The sequence below is a fragment of the Ahaetulla prasina genome, chromosome 3 (assembly GCF_028640845.1).
Source record: "Ahaetulla prasina isolate Xishuangbanna chromosome 3, ASM2864084v1, whole genome shotgun sequence".
NCBI lineage: Eukaryota > Metazoa > Chordata > Lepidosauria > Squamata > Colubridae > Ahaetulla > Ahaetulla prasina.
The window spans coordinates 192,778,246-192,795,817 of record NC_080541.1 but is presented as its reverse complement, the minus strand read 5'-3'; positions in this window follow the sequence as shown (position 1 = coordinate 192,795,817).

Sequence of the window (17,572 nt, the reverse complement as noted above, 5' to 3'; positions counted from 1 at the left end):
GCTACGATAAATCAGATATAAAAAGATGGATGGTTTAATTTAAAGTGAAGCATCACACCCTATCCTGGTTTACAGACTATACAAAATCATGGTTTGGTTAATCTTGGTTTAATAAACAAACTACATTGGGCTGGGTTTGCACTAACCAAAAAGGCAAATCTTATTGTAAAAAGAGGATATGCATGAATTAGAAGAAGAACTAGTTATGGAGATAAGTTGATCCTATCATGTGGATTGTGGATCCTATTAACATCTGTGTAACTGTTGTGGGAACAGGAAGAAGAGTCACAATTCTGAGTATAGGCAGAAATGTAACTTAAGTAAACCTTCATTCTCATGGAGATAAAGGAAGGGAGGATTCAAATTTACAAGATTGAAGTTGACCTCCAAGGTCCCTTCCAACTCTGTTACTGTTAAACTGTTAAACTTCTTTATCATGAGTTTAAGAACAGTGCACAGAAATACGAAATCCTTTTTTCCATTTACACCACAAACATTATCTAATGGTACAAAAGATCAATTATGACAAAGGCTTATAAAGTCATTGAAGACGGAACATAGATCAGGGATAAAGCTCATGCATTTAGCCCTCCTCAATGCAGTCTTCAGACAGATGTTGATGATGAAACTGACCTGTACCAGAGACTCAGAGAATTACTACCAATCAGAGACTAGATAGAAAAATATCCAGAACTTTGAAAAGCCAGATTCCTAAATGAGTGGATCTTTAAAAAAAAAGTCAATAGGGGTAAAACAAAGGAAAAATAAAACGTTTTATGGGGCACTAAAATGCTAGACGCGTACAGTAAGTTGAAACAATAGCAGAACTCTAAGGAAAAAGCTGTTTACAAAATCTGCACTACTATTTGATTCTGTCCAGCCAAGGCAGGAAAACTAGAAAAACTCAGCAATGGTTTTGATGCTTGCTGTCTTTCCATCAACATAAGAGCTTCAGGGTTTCTCATCAGCAGCACTCAGGAGCTGCAGGTATCTTCTAACACACCTTCCTAACAGGAAAAGAAAGAATGACTTAGAAAACAAAACCCAAAACAATATTTTGACAGCAAACCTAGGAAGAGGATTTGGTTATCTGTTTACTTCATAAAAATTACTCTATTATCTTATTTTTACCTTTTCAACCTTTCCTGTCTATAAATAAACTGTTGAAAACTGTATAAGAACAATAGCTCAAATTCTAGGAAAATGTTTTACCCCTATTGACTTTTTTTTTAAAGACGTTTCACCTTCGGAGAAGGGCGGGGTATAAATGTAAACAAAAAAAAAATTACTTTTGGAGTGATGCAGGTTTTTTTTGTTTTTTGTTTAATTTACATTTATATCCCGCCCTTCTCCGAAGACTCAGGGCGGCTTACAGTGTGTAAGGCAATAGTCTCATTTTATTTGTATATTTACAAAGTCAACTTATTGCCCCCCCCAACAATCTGGGTCCTCATTTTACCTACCTTATAAAGGATGGAAGGCTGAGTCAACCTTGGACCTGGTGGGACTAGAACCTGCAGTAATTTCAGGCAGCTGTGTTTTAATAACAGGCTTCTTACAGCCTGAGCCACACCGCGGCCCAAGTTGTGGAATGTGGAGAAAAGAATCCTTTTTTAGCTTTCACACCAGAGGTGAAATAGGTCATACTTTCAGTACGTCCTGATTCTTTCTTCACTATAGTTACATGTTGATATTTTCATTCTGAGAATGAGATGCTGAAAATGTTATAAATGCTAAAGCAGCCAGAATCAGTACAAGCAAAAGTAAAAACCTGCTGCAGGGAAGGGGGGGGGGGACCAATTGGTCCAAACTGTAAAACAGGCTCAGTGACAATTTAGATTTGTCTTGCTTTAGACTTGTGATAGGCTTTTGCAATGCCTCAGTGATTTCACAGCCAACTGAAGAGTTCTCAGTATGCAGGATAAATTCTATATCTACTTCCAATAAATAGAAATCACTTTAGAATAGAAAGTTTTAACTGAGCAATGTGTGTGTGTGTGTGTGTTACACACTTGCACATGCATGCACAGTGCGCGCATACATGCAGAGACACACCAGCATTGTGTCTTTTTGCCAACCTTTTTCATGGGATGCTCAGGTTTTGCTGAGGACCATACTTCACCTTTCATTGCTGTTCTGGTGTTTTTCCTCCAAAATAGTGAATGGGGCCAGATAAAATTCAACCGATATTAATTACAATTAAATATAGTTAATATGATTTCTCTCCATTTATGCATTGTTGGAAGTAATTTCCCTGATTAGTTCCCAGCTGGGAAGCAGTCACTGATGCTGAGAAGAAATAGACCTAGAAGCCAGCTGCCAGAAAAGGGATCCTTTAATTCAGGAAGGCAAGAAAAGTAGTGACAAAGCTCGAGCATTCCTGGCCTGCAAGCAGCTTGGGGGTGTGAATCAGAGCCTTTTACGGTTAATTCTCCTTTGAAACTCCTGTAGCTTGATGGGTTTATTTGTGAGCCTCTCTAGTTAAAATGATTGCCCTGGATTAGTGGTGGGTTTCAAAAAATTTTACTACCGGTTCTGTGAGTGTGGCTTGGTGGGCATGGCAGGGGAAGGATACTGTAAAATCTCCATTCCCATCCCACTCCAGGGGAAGGTTACTGCAAAATCCCCATTTCCTTCCAATCAACTGGAACTTGAGACGCAGAAAATAGATGGGGGTGGGGGCAGTCAGAATTTTTACTACCGGTTCTCCAAACTACTCAAAATTTCCGCTACCGGTTCTCCAGAACTGATCATAACCTGCTGAAACCCACCTCTGCCCTGGATCCTATCTTCCTTCCTTAATGGGTTAATTCTGTTCCTGTGGCTTTTTTCTTTCCTATCCTGGGGGTTAATTCTGCCAGGAAAGAGGAAAAGGGAAGTTCCAGGTGAGTTATTTTTAGCCTGATTCCCCTTATCTTAATGGTTGTACTTACAGTAGTGGCCAAAATTGTGGAAACCTTTTGGGAAAAGTGTATTTTTTAAAACTAGCTAATAACACCACCCTTTTTGTGTGGGGGGAGTAGTACCATAAAATTATATATCAATGGAAAGATAATTTAATCAAGAATGTAATGCAATAACTTTTATGAAGGATTTGCTATTAGAATAGCAGTTACAGTATAAAGAAGAAAAGTGAAACATGTAGAAAACATGAGATATACAAAAATGATCGTGTCAATTAATACTTAGTTGGGTAACCTTTAGAATGAATTACGGCCTTACAACATCTTCCCATGGAGTGAACCAAGTCTTTTAGTTCTGCAGCTGTTATAATGTGAAACCAAGATTGAATGATTGCTTCTATTAACTGGGTTTTATTGCTGGGTTGCTTCTGACTAACAAGTTTCTTTAGTTGGTGCCATAGATTTTCAGTTGGGTTAAGGTCTGGGCTATTCCCAGGCCATTCCAGCAGTGGAATATGATTATCTTGAAACTCCAAAAAAAAAAAAAGTGGTGTTATTAGCAATCAAACCTCAAAAATACACTTTTCCCAAAAAGTTTCCACAATTTTGGCCACTACTGTAAGTGTTCTTTTCAGCTGTTGCTTTTGCTGGGGTTTTCTTAAAGGGGGAAGGGCTGGCTCAGTGGTAGTCAACCTGGTCCCTACCGTCCACTAATGGGCATTCCAGCTTTCATGGTGGGCGGTAGGGATTTTGTCCGATACTGAAGCATTTTCCTTTTTTTTAATTTAATTGACTTTTTTTAAAAAAAATTCAGAGCATTATTTAAAAACCTTTTCATTAGGTTTTCATAAAATTCCTCGTGACAATTTAAATTTCTGAAAATATACTATTTGTATCACCTGCGCATAAGTTTAGTTCACGTTATGTAAGTGAAACTAAATTGCGCTATAGTGCGACTGCAAACAAAAGAGCCTCATCCTAGAACAGCTTGCGCATCTCCCCCCACACTACCCAGCTGTAACAGACAAGCAAAGCTGGTAGCCGGCGCCCCCCCACAAACCCAATCCACGATGCGCCAGAGGCATGCGCAGATGACGATACATGGCACATTACTGTGGAACCAGTGGGCGGTTAGAAAATTTTACTACTAACAGAGATACAAAAGTGGGCGGTAGATATAAAAAAGTTGACTACCCCTGGGCTGGCTAGAGTCTCTTGGAACTGTTTTCTGAGCTTTCTGGTGCTATGAGGTTTCTGGCACTGTCATTTTGGAATATACTTCCCACAGTGGTTGGAAGAAATTCCCATCTGGGTTCAGTTCCAAGTGGGGAGAAAGACACTGGAAACATGGAGACTGCTTGGAGAGGTGGTTTAATGGTGGACAGGACCACATGGGTTTTTTGGGTCCTGGGCAAAATGAGCATGTGGAAGAGAGTGAAATATATTTTTATACCCTCTCTTGGGTTTCGCCTTAGAGCTTCCTGTTCCTGTGTATGGGCAGGTATCATGACTGGTTATCAGACTCCCATGGGCCATGCAGGGGTAACTTTGTAAGTTATCCTGAGTCCCAGGCTCTAGTGGGCTGCTGCCGGTTAGGACCAGTTCAGGCAAACTGGTAGTTCTGACAATCAGCTGGCCCTGCCCACCTGCCCCCATCCTATCCTGTCCTATATTTCCTTCTTTCTGGCTCAGCTGATTCATGTGGCACAACGCTGCGCGTAAGGGCGCACTCACAGAACCAGTTGTTAAACCGGTTGCAGCCCACCACTGGTCCCAGGCTTGATTGAATCTTGCTGGGTGATGAAGTAATGAAAAGGGTTTTGGGCAATTTCTATTATGGCTGAGGGCTAATCCTACCTTTGTTGGATCTTGGGTGAAGGTATTTGCTTTTGAATTGACCTAACCATCTCTTTATCTCTTAAATGCTGACATCTGCTGTGGGCTATTGAGGAAGGTGGGTGTTAAGTTTGGGCAGTAACGAGGCAGGAGACCAGGGTAGTGACAACAGCTCTTTAATATACAGTGAACCCAGCAACCAGTATTGGGGCAAACCTCTCTTTATATACAATTCGGCCGGTGGCCTCAACCAATCAGCAACGTGCTAATTCCCGCCAAAACTTTTAAAGATACATTACACTCCTTCCCTCCCAGAAAACACTTTACTTATATTTGCATATATTTAGCATATTATTTCTCTACGTAGTCGCGCAGGTAGACTGGGCGCTTTCCTAACTCTCCGGACCTGCGAGTTCATTATCTGGGAGTGAGTCGAGCTGACGGAGGGACTGTTTGCTCCTCTCAGCTCCTCCTCCAGGCCATCCGCCCTGGATTATTGCCGAGTCGCCGCTGTCCTAAGGACCGGATGGTGTCGCTGGACCTCGCCTGAGCCAGATAAGTCCTGCTTTTCGGGTTTGAGTCAGCTGTGGGTTCAATCAATGAATAGTCAGGGCCTGTTCCGCCTATTTCTGGTCTAGTGATAATCCTATTCCTCAGCTGATCTATGTGGCGCCCACACCGGCCGCCTCTATCTCTACAAGATAAGACTTGGGGCCCTGTGGTGTCAATGATTGTTCCTTTAACCAGTTTGGGCCTTCACCGTAATTGTGCGCCACACAGGACTCTCTATGGTTAGTTCCCTTGTTTTGCCTGCTATTGTTTTGTACCCGTCTGGCGTGTAATTCGGGTTTAACGGTCTAAGGGCATCTTAGTTTCGCCCCATCAGTAGCTCCGCTGGGCTTCTGCCAGTAGCTACACAAGGGGTTCTGTGTTGTACCGCCAGAATGCGTCAATTTGTGATTGCCAATCACCCGGCCGCTCTGACAATGCCTCTTTCGCCCGGACAAAACGCTCAGCAAGGCCGTTCGTCGCAGGGTGGAAAGGCGCTGAGAGGGCATGTCGGATGCCCTCTTCTGCCAAGTACCCTCAAAAGTGTCGCGTGAACTGTGGCCCATTGTCTGACACGAGTGTGTCCGCAGCCCATGCGAGCAAGAGGTGCCTTAGTGCTGAAATGACAGCTTCAGCGGTTGTGGATTTCATTAGGATGATCTCCAACCATTTGGAGAATGCATCCACCACTATTAGAAACGTTTGGCCGTGGAAGGGCCGGCAAAATCTCCTGAAGAATCAATGGAACTAGAATCTAGAGGTTGGAATTATGGCCTTATTTTTCAAAAGACCGCGTAAAGTTCACTAGACCCAGGAATGCTGTAGTCTATCTGGTGATCTGCATGGAATTATTTTATTAATTATTATTATTAGTTATTATATTTATTTATGATACTATTTTTTAACCTGACCCAATCCATATACTTTGGATGATATAAAACACAAAAATGAATAAGTCAAGAGAAGACTATTAAAATTAATGTGACAAAACAAATGCACACTTATGGTGAGAACTACAGAACAACCAACAAAATTGTTTTTGTTATCTTATAGAATAATAATGGGGGGGGGGAACTGCATGAACTTCCAGGTGTAGCAAATTCCACAATATTGGGACCATAATCAAAAACACTTACCTCCTCATTCGGGCCCCATAACTTCTTGTGGTGGGAGGGCTTGAAGCAGGTCCACTCAAAAAGTTTTTATTGGATGGGTAGATTCAGTTCAGGGCTCCTTGGTGCTCTCTGAGCTTGGTAGTTTTCTTGCAGACATTTCATTACCCAAACTAGGTAACATCAGCAGGGTGTTTCAACCCTAAGCTTCAAATATTCTCCTTTATTCAGTTTGGGAAATAAAAGACTTTATACCTGACATGATGTATTTTATTCCTCTTCTGCTATAACCTTCTAGAAAATTGTTTCTCAGCCTTCAACTCCCAGAATTTGCCAGACAATTACTAAAACAATGAACTTTCAATGTCCCCATTTATTATTGTGCTTCCAGACTGGTTCTCCAGAGCCACCTCTGTATTCACTATTGAAGTGCACAATAGTGTATTTTCTTCAGACTTAAAGGACTACCATTTCTTATACACTATGTATAATATATAACGGCAAAATCTCCTGAAGAATCAATGGAACTAGAATCTAGAGGTTGGAATTATGGCCTTATTTTTATTTTATTTTAACTTCCTAAAATATTTTTCCAACTGTTCAAATAGTTTGTAGTTTAAGCATAGTCATTATATTCTCTAACAAATCCATTTTTTCCAAAGTCTTACAAAAAATATGCATAGAACCTAATACTCAAATATATGGATTTCTTTTGCAATGTAAGTCCCATCCTTTATGAGTATAATCACATGGAGAAATTTTCTTTAATTGTACCTTGTGTTGTTCTTATATTTATCACACCCGAGGAATTATCTGCATTACTCAGCAGAGTTCAAAGCATCCAGCAATTACAGCAAAATTGGAAGGAATGAAAGCAGGTGTCTAAGCAAAGGTTTACACTAAAATCAAGAGTTAGTGTGGAAAACAGACTGTTCCCTACCTTCCCCATGATCCAGTTTTTCTGTTACGTTCTAGCCCAGGCTAGACTGCACCTCATATTGTAGCCAGGTTGAAGAAGACATGCCATGGTCAGTGGATGAAGAAAAGAAAGACATGAGGTAAATGATTCAGCATTCCTCATCCATGTATTGTTCCAATATTTGAGCAAAAACCTTCATCACATCAACTTTAACTCCTAGCTTGATTATAACTCCTAGCTTGATTATAGTTCATAACTATTTGGAGGAACAGCTGTACTAATAACACACCATATACATTTTGCTTATAGATAGCCCAAGGCAGAATCCCTGACATCTTTAGAAAATAGTGACAGGTATCCCATCTGAAATCAAAGATTGGTGGTCACTGTCATTAGTACTTGGATAAATTAATCAGTGATCACACTCAGTCATTAGGTAGCTTGCTAAGATTCCATGGTGCAAGCATGAACAACACTGTGTATATTGGTAAAATTACAATATTTGATTGTAATTCTAATAATCTGTCATTATCACTTATCTCATCACTATCGGTAGACCAGATTGAGAAACAAACATTGTGCCAATCCAAGCTACATCTAATACAACAATTGTATATGTAGTCCTTGACTTACTACCACACATGGGAACAGAATTTCAGTTGCTAAGTAATGTAGTCATTAAACAATTCTTCATGTGACTGGACCTGATTTTACAATTATTTTTACCAATTGTTGAACAAATTATGTGATAAATCAATCATAGGGCCATTCTGACTTTGCGTGTCAGAAGCCTGTTGGGAAGATTGCAAATCGCGATCATATGGGACCATAAGACACTGTAAACATTGTAAATATGAGCTGGTTGCCAAGCACTCAAATTGTGATTATGTGAAGAGGGGAATGGTGCAATGATTGTAAGTTTGAAAATCAGTCACAAATCACTTTTTCTGAGGCCATCATAAATTTGAATCATTGTTAAATGGACAAGTCATAAATTGAAGACTAGACTACCTTTAATCACAAAATCTTGCAAACCTGAATGAGTTTCCCTTCCTTCCTCTGTTATCTTCATGGGAATTAGGGAGGGACCTGCCTGAGGCATTTTCTTGGTTTGAGTCCAAGTTTCATTTATCTGATTGTTGCCTTGGTAACGAATCTTCCCTCTGTGCCTCAAAGCCAAACTCATTATCCACTACATGATCTAACAGGGACAAAAAAAAGGGGGGGGCAGTGTGATATAGTGATAAAGGTCTTGAATTAGAAGTAGGAAGACACAGGTTCTAGTCTACCTTTATCCATGAAAGCTAACTGAAAGCCTTTGGGCCAATCATTATTTTTAAGCCCAAGCCAGTTCTTGGGACTTATTGATGTAAGAAAGAAAAGGAAGACGGAGTATTGAACCCCCTGAACAAAAGGCAACACATAAATAAATAAAAAGGCTGTGTTATTCTCAAAGCAGGTAATCTAAGTGATATTAAGGCTAGCCTAGAAAACATTGAATAATATTTTTCTAAACTGAAAATTCATGAAACCTACTGAAAATAATCTACCAGTACTTCTATTCATTTTGGTCAAAAATGTCTTTGGAAGCTGTTAAATCTTCTTAGCTTGCTGTGTCTACCCTGCACAGTTTTATTAATTTCCCAGGAAACAATGAGTGTTTAGCCTAACAGTCATATGGAATGGATGTTTAAACCTTTATCTTTTAATAGTGTTTGTTTTCCTTGCACAACATTCTTATCCAGGTCAAGTAAAGATCAAATAGATGCCTTCACACAGCAGGCTAAATTTGATAAGTATTAACTACTAGAGCAAATATGAAATGCTAAAGCTATATAGATCTCAGGCACCCTCTGACCAAACTCAGCAGTACATCAGACCTGACTTTCCATTTAATTAGTGAGCAATTACATTTTCAGTGTTTAATTGTTCATCGTGCCATGTCTACCATGCATGGTTTTTCTGAGTTAAACCGCTTTTATTCCAGCCCACATCCTTAGCTAGCAACTAAAATTCAGCAGGCTATTCTCACTCTAAAAGCTTATCCTATCGAACATGACAACTTTTCAGGCTAGCAGTCATTTGCTTGCCTGAATCCTGGAAGTTGGCTGTCTGATTTTTTTTTTTCATAATTAGTGTGCTTGTCCAAATCCAGGCTGGCTTGAATCAGAAGTGAGATTGCCTGTTTGTTTGTTTTTTTAACTCCCTGAGTCAGTGGGTAATTGTAAATTCTATATGAGTTTGGTTGGTGAGGAAATCTTAAGGATATTTCATCCATATTAAGTGAAGAAGGCGATGTATTTGCTTGGATTCCCATCATTATTTTCTGCATTAGATAGCTGTAGTATTTGCTACTGATATCAGGTCTTGTGTCCTGTGATTGACCAGCATCCTGGAAAAGAGACTGCTTAGACCAGGAGTGTCAAACTCACGGCATCATGGCAGCATCATATGACCTATCGTTTTCCCCCTTCACTAAACTGGGCATGGGCGTAGCCAGTGTGTGACACATCCGCCCACGGGCCGCGAGTTTGACAGCCCTGGCTTAAGACAAACTAGTTCTTTCTATTTATGCTCAGGGTGTATCTTTCAGTTTATTCGTTTGTAGAATTAAAAGCCTGATGGATAAATGGCCATTTCCTCATTTCTTCTGCCTTCTTTATTGGAAAGCTTCTACTACTATGGACTATGAGGCAGTGGTGAAATCCTCCGCGGGCTGCCACCTGTTTGCTGCCTGTGCATGCACACCAAATGCGTGCTATATGCATGCATGCACAGTGCCCACCAAACATGCAATGTGCATGCATGCATGTGCAGTGCAAGCCAAATGCATGCTGTGCGCACATGCACAATGTGCATCAAATGCACACTTTGCGCAGAAAAAGGAGGCTTAAGAAGGTAAGTAGAACAGCGGGGGAGGGGGGAACAGCTGTGCCACGCATTTAGATTCACTAGAAAGCAGGATTACCGGCTTTCTGGCGAATATAAATTGAGCGGCACAGCTGATGATCGGAAATATGGGTTCGGACGAATTGGTAGCTTTTTTTTTTTTACTACCGATTCACCTGAACCAGTAGCTTTTATTACTACCAGTTTGCCCAAACAGGTGCTAACCGGTAGCATTTCAGCCCTGCTATGAGGGTTTCATATAAGAGTTCCCTGGTATTTCTCAATAACAGAAAAGGATTTCCCTTCCCATAATTATATCTTTGAGAATCTGAAAAATCTCTACTAGATGTTTTAGAGGCTTAGCATTCAAGTAATTTATTAGGAAATTCATACATATTTGTTTCTCACCGTGCAAGTACAAGTACGAATTGGTCCTTAACTATTAATGCCATTAAGGAGTTTTTCATTTGTTAAAAAGAAACAAAATAGCTAGGCTAAACCTCCACTTATTGCTTCCCTTTATCTTTTAAATATTTCCTGAACCCAGCTTAAAAGGGAGCAGAAAAAGTTTACCTTGTTCCCTCCAAAGAACTGTGTCCTTGTTTTGCCTCTTGATGTCTCAGAATTTGATTTTTTTTTTAAAAAAATCAATGGCTGGCTATAAAAAGATGATTCTTCTTCACTTTAAATACTTTCTATATTAATAATCATGTGTACATTTGTACTTTTCTACTTAGTGGAAATTTCATATGCTTAGACTCATAAATAAAATCAGAAAAAAGGAGGGCAAGCTTTTATGAAAATATAGCTTCTCATATAAAATAAGTCTGAACTATATTATTTCTCAAGTTAAATGTGAAGTGAGAAAACTGTATTAAGAGACATTTGTTATAGAATAGAATAGAATAGAATTTTATTGGCCAAGTGTGATTGGACACACAAGGAATTTGTCTTGGTGCATATGCTCTCAGTGTACATAAAAGAAAAGATACGTTCATCAAGGTACAACATTTACAACACAATTGATGATCAATATATCAATATAAATCATAAGGATTGCCAGCAACAAGTTATAGTCATACAGTCATAAGTGGAAAGAGATTGGTGATGGGAACTATGAAACGATTAATAGTAGTGCAGATTCAGTAAATAGTCTGACAGTGTTGAGGGAATTATTTGTTTAGCAGAGTGATGGCCTTCGGGAAAAAACTGTTCTTGTGTCTAGTTGTTCTAGTGTGCAGTGCTCTGTGTTTCTTAGTTGCTCAGCTGTTAATAGTGAGCAATGTAACCCATTTTTGTTGTTTTACTTTTTTCTATGCTTAAGATATTTAACACATAATTATCACACGAATTGAGAATGAAAATATTAGGGAACCTGGTGAAGGCAGCAGCCATATGTATTTTTGTTCTTATATGCTGTAGGAATTTAGCACCCACCCCCCTCCTAGAAGAATGAAATATTCTAGGAAATATTTTAAAAAGCAGAATATTATACCTTCCTGGATGAGAAATGGAGAAACATATTTTAAAGACAAAGGAGCTCCCTGCAACTTCCTGACTCCCCCACCTTTGTCAATGGGCCATTAAAAGCCTCAGCTAAGCTCACTCATTCTCCCACCTTTGTCAATGGGCAATTAAGGCTTCAACCAAGCTCACTCAATCCCCCATGATTTGCAACACAATACAACTGAAACTCACCACATGGCAAGGCTCAAGCAAGCTTGAGAGACAGCCAGCAAGGCTAGCTAAGACCCCCACCCCCTGGGAGTCTGACAACCAATCAGGATACTCTTCCTGTGCCCCAGAAAGGTCAAAGCTCAGAAAAATCATAAAACCAGGGAGCACACAGGATCTCAGGCCCTTTTCTGTTCAGGAACTCAAGCCATGTGATCCTGACCACCATTAAACCATCTTTCCAAGCAGCCTCCATGTTTCCAGTGTCTTTGTCCCCACTTGGAACTGAACCCAGATGGATATTTCTTCCAACAATTGGCGACCCAGATGGGACTCCAAGCTAACCTAACCAATGGACCTGGCCCAGGTAAGCCTCCCTTGCTAGCAGCAGACCCATTGAGTCTGTGGGTAAGTTTTCCTGGACCTTGGCCATTTGGAACTAGGTTTTAAAGGGGTTTTGAGTGTTGAGCTCAAAGACTGCTTGGAAAGAAGGTGAGTACCTCTAAATTTTAATTTTAAGCATGGAAAAGCATGGGAAATATGTGTATGCCTGCATGTGTGTGAATGAGAGAGCCCTTTTCCCAATCACAGCTGGATCTTGCATCCTCTGTGCATTTCCTAACCGCAGAAAGACCAAAAGTCTGGAGAGCATGGGGGTTTTGCCAGAGCACAGGACCTTCTGTTAGGGAAGGAAGAAGTGTGTGATAGTGGGATTCCACCTAAGGAAACAGTCTGATTCCACCTCTTTGAGCAACCTCTAGCCGCACCTCTGCCTACTGCTAGCTCCACCGAGCCGTGACCGGTAGGATAGAGAAAGCAAGGGGGGGAAGCCAAACGTGGAACTTTGTGTTTATTAGGAACGGAAGCCGAGCGAGAGGAAAGTAAGTGTGAATGAAGCAATTAAGAGAGTAAAAAAAAAGAAAAAAAAAGGAAGCAGGAGATCTGCTTGGGGCCCTGGATGCCCGGAGGCTGCCAGTACTGCCTGGTATGCTAAAAAGGAAGCAGGAAGCAGTGTTGAAGAGGTGCTCGTACCTACTGGCAGGGCAGTAGGTCCTCTGGGATCACCTTTTGATCCAAACTGGAAGCTCCTTAACAGGAAGGTGCCCATACTTGACAGAAGGGATTCAAGTCCTTCCCAGAACTTTTTCTGAAAATTGTAGGAGGATCCACCGGCTAAGCCAAAGTGAAAATAAAACCTCACATCGGAGAGGAAACATGGGAAGCAGTAGCTCGAGGGTGGAGGGAAATCCCTGGAAAACCTGCTGGGGCCTGGAGTGCCCGGAGGCTGCCAGTTTTACCTGGTATGGAAAAGAAATTGAGGAAATTGTGTAATAAAGATGAGAATAGGAAACAAATTTGGCTAAATAAAGGTACTTAAAAGAAAAGGAAATATATAAATAGGAATGTTTGGGTTTTGTTTTGTTTGTTTGTTTGTCTCTTTCTCTGTCTTCTATGGAACCACGTGGTCTGTCTGTTAAGATTTGTGCCTTCCTAATTTAACTGAGATTTATGGCGGAATGATCAGTGTGTGTAAATCTCAGAGTTTTGTTTTCCTCTCTGTCCTCCTTGTTTTTATGTGTGTATGTCTGTCTTTGTGGGCCCTTGAGTAATTGTAACTGTAAAATGTATCTGATCTCTAGAGACAAGAATTTTAAATTGTTAGGAAAAACAAAACAAAAGGTTGAAGCAATAAAATAGGGAAGAGAGAGAGAGAAAAGAAAGGCATGAGGTAAATGATTCAGCATTCCTCATCCATGTATTGTTCCAATATTTGAGCAAAACCTTCATCACATCAACTTTAACTCCTAGCTTGATTATAACTCCTAGCTTGATTATAGTTCATAACTATTTGGAGGAACAGCTGTACTAATAACACACCATATACATTTTGCTTATAGATAGCCCAAGGCAGAATCCCTGACATCTTTAGAAAATAGAGACAGGTATCCCATCTGAAATCAAAGATTGGTGGTCACTGTCATTAGTACTTGGATAAATTAATCAGTGATCACACTCAGTCATTAGGTAGCTTGCTAAGATTCCATGGTGCAAGCATGAACAACACTGTGTATATTGGTAAAATTACAATATTTGATTATAATTCTAATAATCTGTCATTATCACTTATCTCATCACTATCGGTAGACCAGATTGAGAAACAAACATTGTGCCAATCCAAGCTACATCTAATACAACAATTGTATATGTAGTCCTTGACTTACTACCACACATGGGAACAGAATTTCAGTTGCTAAGTAATGTAGTCATTAAACAATTCTTCATGTGACTGGACCTGATTTTACAATTATTTTTACCAATTGTTGAACAAATTATGTGATAAATCAATCATAGGGCCATTCTGACTTTGCGTGTCAGAAGCCTGTTGGGAAGATTGCAAATCGCGATCATATGGGACAATAAGACACTGTAAACATTGTAAATATGAGCTGGTTGCCAAGCACTCAAATTGTGATTATGTGAAGAGGGGAATGGTGCAATGATTGTAAGTTTGAAAATCAGTCACAAATCACTTTTTCTGAGGCCATCATAAATTTGAATCATTGTTAAATGGACAAGTCATAAATTGAAGACTAGACTACCTTTAATCACAAAATCTTGCAAACCTGAATGAGTTTCCCTTCCTTCCTCTGTTATCTTCATGGGAATTAGGGAGGGGCCTGCCTGAGGCATTTTCTTGGTTTGAGTCCAAGTTTCATTTATCTGATTGTTACCTTGGTAACGAATCTTCCCTCTGTGCCTCAAAGCCAAACTCATTATCCACTACATGATCTAACAGGGACAAAAAAAAGGGGGGGGCAGTGTGATATAGTGATAAAGGTCTTGAATTAGAAGTAGGAAGACACAGGTTCTAGTCTACCTTTATCCATGAAAGCTAACTGAAAGCCTTTGGGCCAATCATTATTTTTAAGCCCAAGCCAGTTCTTGGGACTTATTGATGTAAGAAAGAAAAGGAAGACGGAGTATTGAACCCCCTGAACAAAAGGCAACACATAAATAAATAATAAGGCTGTGATATTCACAAAGCAGGTAATCTAAGTGATATTAAGGCTAGCCTAGAAAACATTGAATAATATTTTTCTAAACTGAAAATTCATGAAACCTACTGAAAATAATCTACCAGTACTTCTATTCATTTTGGTCAAAAATGTCTTTGGAAGCTGTTAAATCTTCTTAGCTTGCTGTGTCTACCCTGCACAGTTTTATTAATTTCCCAGGAAACAATGAGTGTTTAGCCTAACAGTCATATGGAATGGATGTTTAAACCTTTATCTTTTAATAGTGTTTGTTTTCCTTGCACAACATTCTTATCCAGGTCAAGTAAAGATCAAATAGATGCCTTCACACAGCAGGCTAAATTTGATAAGTATTAACTACTAGAGCAAATATGAAATGCTAAAGCTATATAGATCTCAGGCACCCTCTGACCAAACTCAGCAGTACATCAGACCTGACTTTCCATTTAATTAGTGAGCAATTACATTTTCAGTGTTTAATTGTTCATCGTGCCATGTCTACCATGCATGGTTTTTCTGAGTTAAACCGCTTTTATTCCAGCCCACATCCTTAGCTAGCAACTAAAATTCAGCAGGCTATTCTCACTCTAAAAGCTTATCCTATCGAACATGACAACTTTTCAGGCTAGCAGTTATTTGCTTGCCTGAATCCTGGAAGTTGGCTGTCTGATATTTTTTTTTCATAATTAGTGTGCTTGTCCAAATCCAGGCTGGCTTGAATCAGAAGTGAGATTGCCTGTTTGTTTGTTTTTTTAACTCCCTGAGTCAGTGGGTAATTGTAAATTCTATATGAGTTTGGTTGGTGAGGAAATCTTAAGGATATTTCATCCATATTAAGTGAAGAAGGCGATGTATTTGCTTGGATTCCCATCATTATTTTCTGCATTAGATAACTGTAGTATTTGCTACTGATATCAGGTCTTGTGTCCTGTGATTGACCAGCATCCTAGAAAAGAGACTGCTTAGACCAGGAGTGTCAAACTCACGGCATCATGGCAGCATCATATGACCTATCGTTTTCCCCCTTCACTAAACTGGGCATGGGCGTAGCCAGTGTGTGACACATCCGCCCACGGGCCGCGAGTTTGACAGCCCTGGCTTAAGACAAACTAGTTCTTTCTATTTATGCTCAGGGTGTATCTTTCAGTTTATTCGTTTGTAGAATTAAAAGCCTAATGGATAAATGGCCATTTCCTCATTTCTTCTGCCTTCTTTATTGGAAAGCTTCTACTACTATGGACTATGAGGCAGTGGTGAAATCCTCCGCGGGCTGCCACCTGTTTGCTGCCTGTGCATGCACACCAAATGCATGCTATATGCATGCATGCACAGTGCCCACCAAACATGTAATGTGCATGCATGCATGTGCAGTGCAAGCCAAATGCATGCTGTGCGCACATGCACAATGTGCATCAAATGCACACTTTGCGCAGAAAAAGGAGGCTTAAGAAGGTAAGTAGAACAGCGGGGGAGGGGGGAACAGCTGTGCCACGCATTTAGATTCACTAGAAAGCAGGATTACCGGCTTTCTGGCGAATATAAATTGAGCGGCACAGCTGATGATCGGAAATATGGGTTCGGACGAATTGGTAGCTTTTTTTTTTTTACTACCGATTCACCTGAACCAGTAGCTTTTATTACTACCAGTTTGCCCAAACAGGTGCTAACCGGTAGCATTTCAGCCCTGCTATGAGGGTTTCATATAAGAGTTCCCTGGTATTTCTCAATAACAGAAAAGGATTTCCCTTCCCATAATTATATCTTTGAGAATCTGAAAAATCTCTACTAGATGTTTTAGAGGCTTAGCATTCAAGTAATTTATTAGGAAATTCATACATATTTGTTTCTCACCGTGCAAGTACAAGTACGAATTGGTCCTTAACTATTAATGCCATTAAGGAGTTTTTCATTTGTTAAAAAGAAACAAAATAGCTAGGCTAAACCTCCACTTATTGCTTCCCTTTATCTTTTAAATATTTCCTGAACCCAGCTTAAAAGGGAGCAGAAAAAGTTTACCTTGTTCCCTCCAAAGAACTGTGTCCTTGTTTTGCCTCTTGATGTCTCAGAATTTGATTTTTTTTTTAAAAAAATCAATGGCTGGCTATAAAAAGATGATTCTTCTTCACTTTAAATACTTTCTATATTAATAATCATGTGTACATTTGTACTTTTCTACTTAGTGGAAATTTCATATGCTTAGACTCATAAATAAAATCAGAAAAAAGGAGGGCAAGCTTTTATGAAAATATAGCTTCTCATATAAAATAAGTCTGAACTATATTATTTCTCAAGTTAAATGTGAAGTGAGAAAACTGTATTAAGAGACATTTGTTATAGAATAGAATAGAATAGAATTTTATTGGCCAAGTGTGATTGGACACACAAGGAATTTGTCTTGGTGCATATGCTCTCAGTGTACATAAAAGAAAAGATACGTTCATCAAGGTACAACATTTACAACACAATTGATGATCAATATATCAATATAAATCATAAGGATTGCCAGCAACAAGTTATAGTCATACAGTCATAAGTGGAAAGAGATTGGTGATGGGAACTATGAAACGATTAATAGTAGTGCAGATTCAGTAAATAGTCTGACAGTGTTGAGGGAATTATTTGTTTAGCAGAGTGATGGCCTTCGAAAAACTGTTC